The sequence below is a fragment of the Varroa jacobsoni genome, unplaced genomic scaffold, assembly GCF_002532875.2.
Source record: "Varroa jacobsoni isolate VJ856 unplaced genomic scaffold, vjacob_1.0 scaffold_797, whole genome shotgun sequence".
Classification (NCBI taxonomy): Eukaryota; Metazoa; Arthropoda; class Arachnida; order Mesostigmata; family Varroidae; genus Varroa; species Varroa jacobsoni.
In genome coordinates, this window is record NW_019213699.1 from 87,491 (window position 1) to 100,661 (window position 13,171).

General features: G+C 43.5%; 1 protein-coding gene and 1 long non-coding RNA gene across 5 annotated transcripts in view; one reads left to right on the top strand and one right to left on the bottom strand.

The window, feature by feature from the left end:
• Positions 1 to 13,171, bottom strand: part of LOC147753022 (frequenin-1-like) — a 132,250-nt gene that overhangs the window by 65,762 nt on the left and 53,317 nt on the right. The gene's annotated exons all lie outside the window — the stretch shown is intronic.
• Positions 556 to 7,562, top strand: LOC147753025 (uncharacterized). The gene is made up of 2 exons (XR_015312481.1): positions 556 to 1,828; positions 5,829 to 7,562. It is a non-coding gene; the product is annotated as an uncharacterized LOC147753025 (long non-coding RNA).

The window sequence follows — 13,171 nt, forward strand, 5'->3', positions numbered from 1 at the left end:
AACGACCCAGTGAAAAAAATGAATGAATACGCTGTCGATGATAAATCGGTCGTATCTGCACATACGGCGTCCAGCTAACCTTATGTTTTTTTGCTAAGGTTTAATCCCACCGAGCAATCTCTGCTGGCAAATTCTATGCCAGCTAAAATTTGCCCCGTACCGTTGCAGTCGTATACATTGAGCATTTTGAATAATTCGCGGTTCGAGACATAGACGCAAGTAGAGCACGCAGTCGCTATACAAATTGAACCAGCCTGCAGCTTCCTGACCTAATTTCGTTCGTTTGATAGCTTGAAGTCTAAGTATGCATATTGATTCGATTCTAAAATAATCGTATAGCGTATTCGTGGAGGGAAGCTCACAACGTTGACAGAGAACATTGCTTCCTTGTTTCACAACTCACAAGCAGTTACGGCAGAAGTAACAAAATAATATAAAATTCAGACTTTTTTTTTTCACAAGGGGCTTAGTTTCTAACGGCTCCCCTTTGCCGGGAATAGTACAGTGACAAAGGTAATGGCAATTGCGTAAATGTCGGAGGAAATCTGACCTGCCGATGCTGCTGTTGAGAGCAGCGGCGTGCAACTCGGTTTTTGTCGTTAAGTATCTGGTCCGTTTGTTTGGCCGTCCGTCGCTTGATCAGAAGAGCAGTTTCGATCTGTCATCTGGTGAAACAGACATGAGCAGAAACATGACATGATATTGCCTCCAATAGTGCGACCGCTATTAGCACTATTACTATCAAAGCTATGGTCAAACAAACTCTTGGCCACCGGAATTCAACCACCACTTTCGCTTTAGGCTAATAAGCCAAACAACTGGCCACATTGCTATTACAACAATATGGCTTAACAGTGCAAGCCGGTCAGGAATACAGAGGCTATCCGGAGGCGACGCTGAACTAATCCATTGACGACGACCGAGTGGTAGGCGTTGCAGACCGACGATTGTCGACCTAGTAGTGAGAGGTTACCGTTTCAGAGTGTTCCAATGCCACTTCTCCACGACGGCTGCTCGGGCCGTAAACGGGGCTGCAATGGATCGGCGCGAAGGTTGGGGCTGTCGTTGCCCTGGCCAGCACGGAGCCAAGCAACGACTGGAGCAAAAGTGGAAGTGGACCAGAGTGCCGAATCTGTTCTGCGGCCCAGGTTGCAAAGCGCTCAACCCTGCCTGTCAATACCACTAGCCCTTGAGTCGACAAGAGTCAATCTGTTTTCCGCTCCACCTCCTCAATGAATCGGTTCGATGACAGCTACCTTATTTTTTGATCCACTATCGTCACTGAAATTGCCTCTAGTCGATCCCTAGCTCAGTGGCTTGCTCAGTAATCGAACGGACGTTTGCGAACACCGAAAAACCCATGGACCTATATTCCAGGCAAGCAATACTGATAGGTAGAAATTGTACAACCAAAAAGCAACGCTACAAATAAATGAAGGAATAGGAAGGGAACGCGCTGGAAAAATGGAGGGAGCAGGTGCGGATGCACCATGTAAAACACACGAAATACGAAAGGTTGCAGGGGCAAACCGGAGCATTTCGTCAGAATGAGGCTTTTTATGGTCGATGAGCTTATAAATAGCCTGTGCCAGCCCACGCCATCGCCAAAGAGCTACTAGCAGATTTTGTCTCTCGATTTTTAGCCTTTCGAGAAAATAACGAAGGACGATGGCTAAAAGAATGAGAGATAAATAATATACGACAGTCGCTGCGAGTTGGCGGAGAGAAGAAGTCAACGCTTTTTTACGGTGTTCAAGTCATGTGCGATTAGCGTTGTGAACGAAACGAAGCTAATGAGTGAGCAGCGTGTGTTGGCGTACGTTATTCGGTAAGCACCCCCCTCCAGTATCGAACTGCAGTTGATCTCCCCTTGAACAGGTGCATCTTAATTGACCTATATATAGACTCCACGCAAGATATTTTGTCTAATAGAGTTATTTCTCTAGCGTTTCTTTGCACTTCTATCGGAAATGTTAAATAGGGTGCGAAAATAGATGGTTCTTAAATCGAATAGCTGCTTACATTACATAGAAGAATTTTCCCGTCAGCATGGCTATTATTACTTCTGAAGGCGTTACTTAGCGGAACTCAACGTCAGCGATGATTCGATCTACTTTACTTGATCGAATCGTTTAGTTGGCGCTTACACGAAACAGAACTTACCTCTGGTAAGTAAGATAAGTAAACTTATCTATCTTTTCTCTCATTTTTCGAACTAAGTATCAACCGTCCCGACTGATTCTGGCCGGTTCTTCGTGCATGTCTTATTAGTTCCCTCAATATAAAGTATAGACCCGATTGTTTCAATCGCATATTTACACTGGCATAGAACGCAGTTCGGGTAAAATATGTCCAGCGTATGCCACTATCTTTTTTCATTTGTGTCATCGATGTTTTTTTGTTATCGTCATGTCTTGGCATGTCCACTCTTCTTGTCAACATGTCTTTTTATTCGTTATTGCCAGCCGACTTAACTTCCCACATGCTGGTCGGGACCAGCTGTACAATTGCATATTGCTGTTATGGTGGTATGCAGTTATCCCAGCGGAAGCAAAGACATACGTATACTTCGCTCCATCTGTTGGGTTAAGGACACGGTGGCGGTAGTAGAGCCGCGTAGGGACGGCAGCATTCCGGATTGCGGACACTCAATTCCAAGCGAGCTGCTCGACGGCTGCTCGAGGGTCCAGGTGGGCATTAGGTAGATCCTACCGTGGCGGGCAGCGACCTTAGCAAGCACGATCAGAACTTGATCATCTAAGAGGCCAAAAAAAGAAATTCATCGTTCACGGTTCTACGAAGCCACTGTGCTTAGGCTGATACGGCACATCAAAGGGGTTAGGTATGGGAGAAAGTAGAAAGACCACCAGCTGCTTTTGGTGTTTATCAGTCAATATTGGAAAACAGATTAAACTTAGATGCTGATATATAGAAAACTCTTATTGTTGGCACTATTACGTTCTTTTTAGATCGATTTAGGTGCATAAGTCCACAGCACACGTATGTCTAGGACATATGACACGTATGATACTAGACGAACAAACGGTCCCTAAGAACTGCAATCATTGTCTCAGTATAGGTCCCTAAGAACTGCAATCATTGTCTCAGTATATATACAGTGATGTCCATCGTCGAAAAAAGCTTCAGTCTATAGGCTATTTTCTTGATATTTCCACTAAAAAAAACATTTGAGGACAGAGTTTGGACGCTTAGAATCCTTTAGAAACCGTCAGCATTGCCAGCTGGCGACGGTCTAACTAAAACATATACATCTTTAGAATGCTCGTACGTTCATCTTCTACGTGTTTCGCTTGACGTAAAAACGAGAATGTGCATATTGTAGCTCATTATTTGCTAAAAAAAAAAATAAGCCCGTTTAAGCGCCATGTTTTGACGTGCACTTTTGGGTTTTACCAGGCGTCTAGCTCTTAAAGATTTAAGGGGCACTTAGCTGTCGACCTTTCATAAGCCATACGATTAATGTTACCTTGTTTTATTATGTCACACAAGCTAATGCATGCAATTAATCGTCGCTACACAATCCGTGTCAAGAAATATGTCATCTGTGAAAGGAGGTATTTCCTGTCCTCCTCTGCCCGATCTTACCCCCATGTTGTCAGGAACAACAACCGCATGGCCAATCGGGTAAACAACGAACATCTACTCTACCAGCCTTTTTCGTAGCATCATATCCAGTCTTATATATATATAAATTCACAGGATAACAGAAGACGGAGTAGGTGTGGCCAGTTTTACCGCAAAAGTGTTTAGGCAGAGCCGTTCTTTCCTCACCGGTAAGAAGATGAAGGTAACGATATGCTGAATAATTCTAGGCGGTAACTGTTCAATGCCCCCATCTGCCGCAATACGCACGAGCTGGTGCTAGCAGAAGCAGTAGCGAACGCGGCGCCAAATAATATTGGGTGTCGTTACTATCACCGTTCATTAAGCCGGCTATGACCGACCGTAGTATGATAGTACGCAACAAACAACTATTGAACCCGAATGGCTGTTTCTTAGCTGCAAATTAGTCGAAGTGTCAGGGTGGTTGGCCTTGATGTAGGTGCATCGTGCCCGCTCTAGCTCGTGGCCCCGTGGCCAAAGTACGTTCAAACGACAATCGCAGGGCCTCTGCTCAGTCAAGCCGGTTGTACTGGCTCGTAGCCGTTCCGAGCACGAGTCCAGCGAACCAAACTCCGATGCTGCTCGTCGTGGCGATGAACACATGCGCGAGACACAAAGAGGCGGCCCTACCTGATAATAGCGGCAGCGACGGTGGAGCCTTCAAAGGCCCTCCCAAATCGAAAATCTTGGGGCAACGCTTAAACACAGCAGTGCAGCCACAAAAAGATTGGAGAACAGACATGACCAGTAGTGGTGGATTCAAAGACTCTGGTGGCTGGCTGGTAAAACTGTAGATACTACAGTGACTCAAAGCCGGAGTTAAAACTGTATCAGAATGATTATAGTCGTTGTTGCTTCGTTGCGAGAATTACCACGGCCGCAGTGGGAGAAGCAGCAGCAGTGGTTTCAGCCAAAGGAGCCCATCAACCGAAATAACTCCTTTGAAAACACCGACTGGGAAAAGCGCTGGGAAGACGCTCAGGTGCGACTAGCCACAATTCTGACGGTTCACGCCACAAGTTCCTGTGCCTGGTGCGAATGGGCGCTTAGCAAACGGGAGACGGTGTAAATTGGTTGTGTACGCTTTGCAGATGTGTAGTTGGGTTGTGTGTTTGTATGTGTGTCGTGGTACTGGGATTTCTTGCCCCACGCGAGAGATTAGATCTTATCTCGAGCAGATGAAGGTCGTGGCGACCGATCGAAGACCTGCCAGCTTCAACCGCCGCAGCAGCAGCAATCATGGAAATAATAGTATAATTAATGACAGTATGTTTAGTACTATTTTCAACACGAAGCACACTGTTTGGAATAGCAACATTTTTTCGCACAACAAACGTCATGTAATTGTTACCCAAAAAGTAAAAGTGAACGAAAAAACATAACCAACCAGAGTAAATCACTAGCCTGACCTCAGGTTCCCTGTTTTGACCAAAAAGTGTATGGTACATGTGATGTACTTTCACAGCGCATAGCAGCAGCAAGGGCAATTAATTGAATTTTATTAACATGCAAAGTTAAATTACTAAATAATTAAAAAAATAAATAAAATGATGAAATAATCGCAGCCGCCCACCCATACCCATGAAACATAGAGCGTTTCACGGACTTCCTGTTGTGTGGACACATTTGAGATGCCAGTATTTGTTCATTAAAACTCTACAATACATTGTTATCGGGAGATCTATAAATAATCTTGGCCAAGCGGATAAAAAAGATCATCGTAACTTAAGCAAAAGCAGTTATACTTAATGAATTAATGTGTTCTACATACAGATTCGGATCTGATCTGCTAGAGGACTAGAGCTGCCGGTTGAGAAAGATCTATCATAAGTTCGATCCTGTCAACTAAAATAGACGACCATGATGTGTTGACTCTTTTCAATGTTATTTTCGCCCACGTCTAGATGCATTGTTTTTTGCTGCGCCCAAAATCCCTCGCCAGGCATAATTACGGCAGCAACAAAAAAATAAAAAAAAAAAACACTCTTAAACATCTTATAACGGCAGCTCATCTTCATACTCTCTGTACTTATTTAATGTGAAATGTCTCATACTATACAAATAAACCAATCGATTTGTGTATGATATTTATGTGCAGAGCTTCATGCACGCTTAACGCCACGTATACTGTCCGCTTAGTGTGGCCGGAATAGAACGATTCGACCTAACTCAATGCATAGCTGTCGTTTTCTGCTGGGTTCCAGAAGAAACCGGTGCAGCAAGCGGCCTTGGATTTATCCGATGCGCCATTTCAGGCTCGTAGTTAAGCTCCCTTTCCATTTGCGCTCACCTACAGACACGGCAAAACTCTTTGATCATATATGTGCTTAAGGCGCGGGAGATGTCCGTGTCCTTATGATTCCTAGATACGTCTGCCTGCGAGAGGAGTCCGTGCGCTTCTGCCGTACTATTAGTAGATCGGTACGCAAACGTTTCTAGCTCATTTTTACCGTTGCGTTTATTTCTTCCTTTTGGCCATCAGTCGGCGTTATTCGTATTGTTCTTTCTCTCATTGTTGTCCTCCCTAGTGGGCGTTCCGCTCGCTAATTCCCCAGTTAAGTTTCGTATCATTAATATGGACCACGTGTGTCTTCCTCGTGCCCGCCGGTCGACCCATCACTGGATGAATGGGTCGCCGCTTGTGCGGCCAATTTTATACCCAACCTTTATCCATCTCCACCGTGTTTCTCCTTTTCACTAGTCACTTTCTGAAAGTAATCACTTGTCTTTGAATATCATCATGATTAATCTGCTTCTTTTTTCTTCATTTTTATTTTTTTCTTCGATAGAAGTTCGTACCCGTTCTATACCGTACCCTGTCTGTACGTTCGCGGGTGCTTCCGGTTGCCTGCTGTCGTCCATGGAAGCGCCGACTGCGCGACACTAGCCACCGCAGGCGCTCGTATGACTGTTTACATACAAGACTGTGCAGCGGCAAAAGCAGGACTTGGGCAAACGACCTTTTCGCTTCATACCAACCTTCAGCCTACGATCCCTGTCTATAGGTTTCCCGTCCTTAGTTCCTACATGGCTCGCACACGACCATACTTCTCCCATTCACTACTTTTCTTTCACATTTCGCCGATAGGTATCGAGCTGCTTCTGTTTGCCCTCCCCCTGCTCCTCTCTATGTTCGTACCTCGCTTTCGGCACCAACGAACCTGCTCTCGGAGCAGTAGCTCCAGGCGTAAGGGTAAAGTCAAGCCATTCCAGAATTGATGGTTTTACCTCCATATCTACTTTCCTTCATTACCTAACGTTAGTTCAGCAAATGCCAGCTAATCTCGCAGAGACCCGAATCCAACCTGAGTAATCCCTTTTCAAGACCAGATTCAGAGCGCGGTTTCAAAGATCGGATTGTTCGATATCGGTGACGGAGCTGTCGCTATCACTCGCGCTAGCCGTCTGTGCTGGCAGATTTTCCTCGCCCTGTTCGTTCGCGCTCGCTGTTCGATCGGGCTCGTCCTATGCGGACATAGCTGCCGTCTTCGTTTCTCCTGCTCGTCTGTCGGCTTGCCCCTACGTCGTCATAGTTCTTTCATTGCAATTACGTCTATGCACAGAAGCAGGCAAAAATGAGATATAAGGATAGAGTGTACGCAATGAATGGAACAGGCGAAACGATACTCGTGAATGGATCAAAGGCCAGTACGATCGTTCGCCGAAGGCTGCTGCCGACGTCGTTGTTGTTACTACTGATGATCATGACGATTTTCTAGATGTTCATTCGTTTTTAAGTCAGAAACGCATCAAATATGGATGGTCCAAGTGAAAGTTGGGATCGCACGAATCGTCAATGAATGAGGTCGTCATTGAAATCGCAGGAAAAATAGCGTACAATTATCCTTCAGCGGCCAGGTTTCCTGAAATGCACGGAGAGTGTTCTTGGCATAATGGCCAAATTGTGTGAAATAAAAAAACATAATTGAAATAGTGTATCGGTAGCGAATAACTATAAAGCAACAACAACAATTAGTTGAAGCATAGGTGTGTATTACATCCTTGCGCAATTGTTTTTTGAACACTATGCAAAGGCAAGGGATATTCCAGACAGTTACCATATGTGGGCTATTAGACTCGTAAGGCGACTCATGGTGACATTTTTCGAAGAAATTCAAATAAGGGCAGCCACACCAACTAATAGCTAGAGAAGCAGATGTACTTCACTTTCAGGGACATTTGCAGGGCAAACTTTCCTTGCTCCATTTGCGGTTTGATTATATCGAGATCGCTCCTTCGACTTTACCAATATTCGCTCAGCAGCCTGGTAATTACTTTTACCTGTTTAATTATTTGCTTTACCTAAATGCGTTAGTTTACTGCCCGTTCTCTTCTAACAATGCGTCATTGTTGCTGACCTATGCACAGTCGAGATCCACCCATGGGGGCTTAAATAGGTCCTCGAAAGGCAATCGTAGGCTGCAGGATGTTTCAGTTTTTAAAAAACATCAGCTTCTTCAGAAATTATCCGCTTTCCGAAACTCGTTGCGCAATTAATATCTGACGGGATTTTTATTTGATTTTACATTTTTCGCTGTGTCATTTCGATAATGGCTTCTTTCAACTTTAATTCGCTTATAACTTCCACCTGGAGCCCCTGCGCTTCCCTGGAGCATAAGTCTCATCTACGGCTTAGAATACGTACCTCCTTTTTGAACCCCAAAGTGTATTTATATGCAAACGGGCCTATTCAAACCTTTTGCCTTACGTCAATCGCGTAAACGAATTCAGCACTTACAAGATTTTCAAGGTGCTATCGTCTAATCGTGATGTCATTGGTTTCCTCAATATATCTATTTCCGTACATATGTCTGTTTCGCTTGAAAAATCAAAATAAGATCCGTGTCCTTTTGACATCACGTTGACTACCTATATTAGGATTTCCAGTATGAAATACGGGATTCGAGATACGAATTCAACCATTCGGAACCTTTTTATATTCATAGATGTTTTATAGTTTTTGCAAAATATGCAGCAGCACTATTTATCTATAAACTTCTGCTATATTGACGGAAGTTGATTTACTTCGTTGCTGTAGGAATGTATCATCGGTATTATAGGAATCGGTACGAAAGTCTCTAGAGTGGATTTGACATCGTACTGTGAGATACGATTTACCTACAGAGAGAAATGGTCGACGAAAGCCATCTGTCGGAGAATCGTCTAACGCATATCTCGATGACGGAGCCGTAAACTGTAACCCGTGCATGGCCATGTGACACGAAGTTATCCGACAGAAGGAGCGGTTTAGTCTCATTTCAGCAATTTATCTTCTGTTTATTGCATAGTTCATTCATCATTTGCTTCGACTCTTCAGAGGGCGCTTTAGGCCTAATCGACCAACTAGAACTCATGAAGCTGCAGTGGACCATATCTGTGCTAGACCATTAAATATACATCATAAACTATTGTAGCAAGCCCTATATTTGCTTTATGCTAGTGTCCCGCTTGTACACCTGCGTTTCCACGTCACGATGTGACCGTCTGAGGATACAGTTTCATCAGGAGGCTCAAGTCAATGCAAGAATGGATCAGCGTCATAATGTAATGAAAGCGAGCGTCTCTACGTCCTCGTTCTCGATCCGTACTCAAATTAGGCTTTTTTAGAATTTTCCTGGCCGGTTTTATCGAAGTAAAAGGGTAAAATACTTTCCAAACCCGAGTGCGCTAAGTGCCGTAGACCGCGTTTTTATAAGTACGTTCCCATGGTAACCATGAGCATGCGGCCATTACTGGTTTAAATATTAACGTTTGGAAAAGCTCATAATAACGTATTTTTTATCGTGTCGTTTCATAAATCTGTTGGGCAAGTCCAGCGAGACCTATTTCGCCTAGACCTTTAAATCCTTGATGCTGTACCTGCAAACGATTTCGACGATTTCTTCATACCCTAAACATATCCGAATGTTGAATGAGTAGAACATTGAACACTTCGTTAGCCTTGTGCACATCTTTCATAAAATCTTTTTTTTTAGGCCAAAATTCCCTTGTTAGTTAACGACTCATTAATATAATATGTGTACGATGGGCTCTCTGCTGTATTTCATACTGACCGACCTAACCTAAACTCGTTCATTAAGATAAGCACAGAAAAATTATTGATTATAAAGAACAATGTTAAGCGTACGAGATTATTATTATGATTATATAATTGACGCCGCTCTTTATGGGCTTCTGCTGCTTCTTTTATCACAGTTTTTTTTGCTGTTTTCCCAATATCCTACACGCGTACCGCTTACAGTCAGGATACCTTCCATGTCATGTTCGTGTAGAATGATTAAAATACAATTATGCTTGCATATACATTTCGTAGCCACCATATGAATCCTTATTAAATTTACTCCTTTTGTTAGGTACATATACGCGGGTTTCTTTTTGGGTGTGGCAGTTTTTTCTTTTTCATGCTGCTAACAGCCTCATCTCTTCGGGTCTGGAGGAAGGAAATTTCAAGTACTGCCAATTGTTTAGTTCGTCTAGCTTCGAGATGAAGGCTCATAGGTTTAGAACGATTAACAATGACCCCTATGGAGGTCGATGCGTCACAAACGAATTAAACGTCATTAATTTGTCGTAAGAAAAAGGACTTCCATTGCGTGCGACGTAACAAAGTTTATAATACTATAGATTCATACTACATTGGATAATAACGTGTCGCTGTCGATTATGCCGAGGGACATACGACCAGTTAATCAGTGAGCATACCATTATAGTCAAACGGCTTGGCAGAAGAAACGAATTGTCTTTCTGAGATCCGACAGCAGACAAGTGCAGCACCGATACATGACAAGCAAAATCGTAAGTGCCGAAAGTGTGCGAAGCCGCTCCGCTCTGAAGTTCGAGTGAAAGATGGTAGAATACGATTTATCTGACCGGCAAGTCAACATTGCGTTTCTTCGTACGAAAAATACGATATATTTTTCGTATCGTATATAATAGTGACACAGCTCAACATAGTAACATAATCATATTAGAGAGCGTAACTGCTAGGAACCTTTTGCGCTTATGCCACATCGGTCCGTAACAAGACACTGCAAGGGTAAAGCCGACTTCACCAATGTAGATGATCACGTAATAAAGCGATTACAAGAACGGTGCGAATCGAATGCCCCTGCTTCATCAGTCAACTCTGCTCCCCAACAGAAAAAGATGGCTCTACATCGAGCGTTCAGCGATACTGGGCTGCATGCAAGTTAGGGCAGAGTTTTCCATTGCAGACCCCTCAACGCTCGGTGGGTCGTCAATGCAGCATGCGGTGGAGTGTTGTTGGTGCAATAATATCACCCTGCGTCACCCTTCGTCAGTCTAAGGCCTTTGTCTATCAATTTCGTTGCTCAGAGAAATGAGCTGATTCGCGTAACGGTGTACTACGGCCCTTTGCCGGAACTTGGGTAGGTATTAGCATGACAGCTTTTTTGGTCTCAGCATATGTGGAGGTGCGGCTTCTAATCTTGAATAGTTCTTCATGGCGTCGAAGTAAAAGGGCCTAACTATTTTGATTTGCATTTAGGAGTCGGAGATCAATCCTTTATCGCCGGTAACGATCCTGTATAGAAATGATTTTTTTGTCGTGCAAACAGGCAAAGGGGTATTCTTACACGTTTTTTTCGTAATTGTCATTGACTTTAAAAGGTTCACTTTTTTTTTTTTTCGATATTTAGCCCAGTGCATGGAAACGATTAATAATAGTTATCTTGATCGTTCCTAGTCGTATAGAGAGCCCTCGGATCGACGGGCCTGCATTTTGTTTAAAAGGAACCTGCAGTTCATTGTCGTTTGCCTCCTATGGTCGTTGAGAACGTGGTTTGTCTCTCAAATTAAAGTCTCTAATTCTGGAGCGAGTGAATCAAAACTGGGAAATAATAACGCTTAGGGCACGTTTACCTTCGTTTCGGCGGTGGATTTTTGAATCATGAAAAATATACGATGAAATTAAAAATAAAAAAAATACGAATATGCATCTTTTCAGGCCTTATCGCTGAACGCTCCGAATCACCGAACAACTGAGCGTTCAGCTACAGAATTGGATTCTGTCGTTGTCTTTTAGTTTGTGATATAGTATATTTATTCCTTCCCGAAAATGCCAGCCCCGCCAAATAGCATTCGAACGCCACTGGTTCTAGGGGCGTTCTCGATTCCTGGACATAAGGTTTAGAGATTATAACGTATAGATTTACTCTCTTGCGCCATACATTACGTGCTTTACCAATCCACTGTCATACACGCAACTGTCGATGGGCTAGCACTCAGCATGGTTCATACCTGCGGCATCCATAGTACAATTATACTTCGGCATATTCTAGAGCGGAACATACGACCTTGCTAACGGGATCTGCTGCTGTTTGGCCTGCTCCTCTTCGATTGCTTTAGGACCGTCAGGAAAGAAGTTATTAAATAAAAAAAAAAGACGCAAAATTCCTAGCTGCGTATACAAATGTAAGGACTTCTAAAAGAACTTGGGTACGGTTGAACGTAGCGGTAGTCACATGTAAGTTGCTCAACATGCTATCCACTCTGATTTAACTCCCTAGCTGCTAGTAGGGCCAGCTTTACGTGTTGACGGTAGCGTCAAACCTCCACCGTAATCTGCCGCTGCACACAACTAAACTGATCGAACACTTGCAGGTTCGCAGAATAGAACTGAGGTTAAAGGTTTGTATTCTGGCCGCTGGTTGCCGCTGATCGACTATGCAGGAAGCTGCCGGTTAGACTCGGGTCAATCTCGTGCTCGTATCAGGGGTATTGCTGTATGTTCTGAAGGCTCAGCAAAAATATGGCTCTAATTTAAGCTATATTTAGACTACTACAATACGCCTATCTGAAATGTGGAATTTCACTGCTCTGCAAGTTCAGGGTAAACCCATATATGTATGTATGGCAGATGCCTCAGCGCCCCGAAAGTAGACGCAGGTCACGGCATCGTTATTTCAACAGCGAGCCATTACATCAACGACTGGTGCGTTCTTAACGTAATGTTTGGAATAACTGCATATGCTGACAATTTTGTCACTTTAGGCGTCCATAAAAAAATTGTCATTTTTACATTAAAAAAAAAACAGCGCTCAGTAGCAGCCTGCGAAAATACTATATTTGCCTACCGATTTCAATGTGCAGTTTTCACATATTAATTTAGTGTACATGTACATCAATGTAATGCAAAGCGAGTGAGGAAATGTTAATTCCCTTATAAACGAATCGACTCTAATTGGCTAAAAAGCGACATCAACCCACTGATGGAGTATCTAGAAACAAGGCTGTACGCTACTTGCGTGCAGGGTGGTCAGTTCAAGTTAAAGCAAACTTTGGTGGGCTGTTTATTGTAACGGGCATGCGTGTAAGCTGCTTTTCCAGTACGACATGAAAGCTAATTTTCTCTTAAAATGAACAACAGATTCATTATGGAACAAAAAAAAGACCTGCACGCATTCCCACGGTCGGAGTCATGCCTAGCTATTATCTAATCTCCCCTGCGTTGGGCAAACCCACACCCAAATATTTAATTTTCTTTTTTGCTCACAGTTGACAATATATATTATTGCCAGCTTTCATA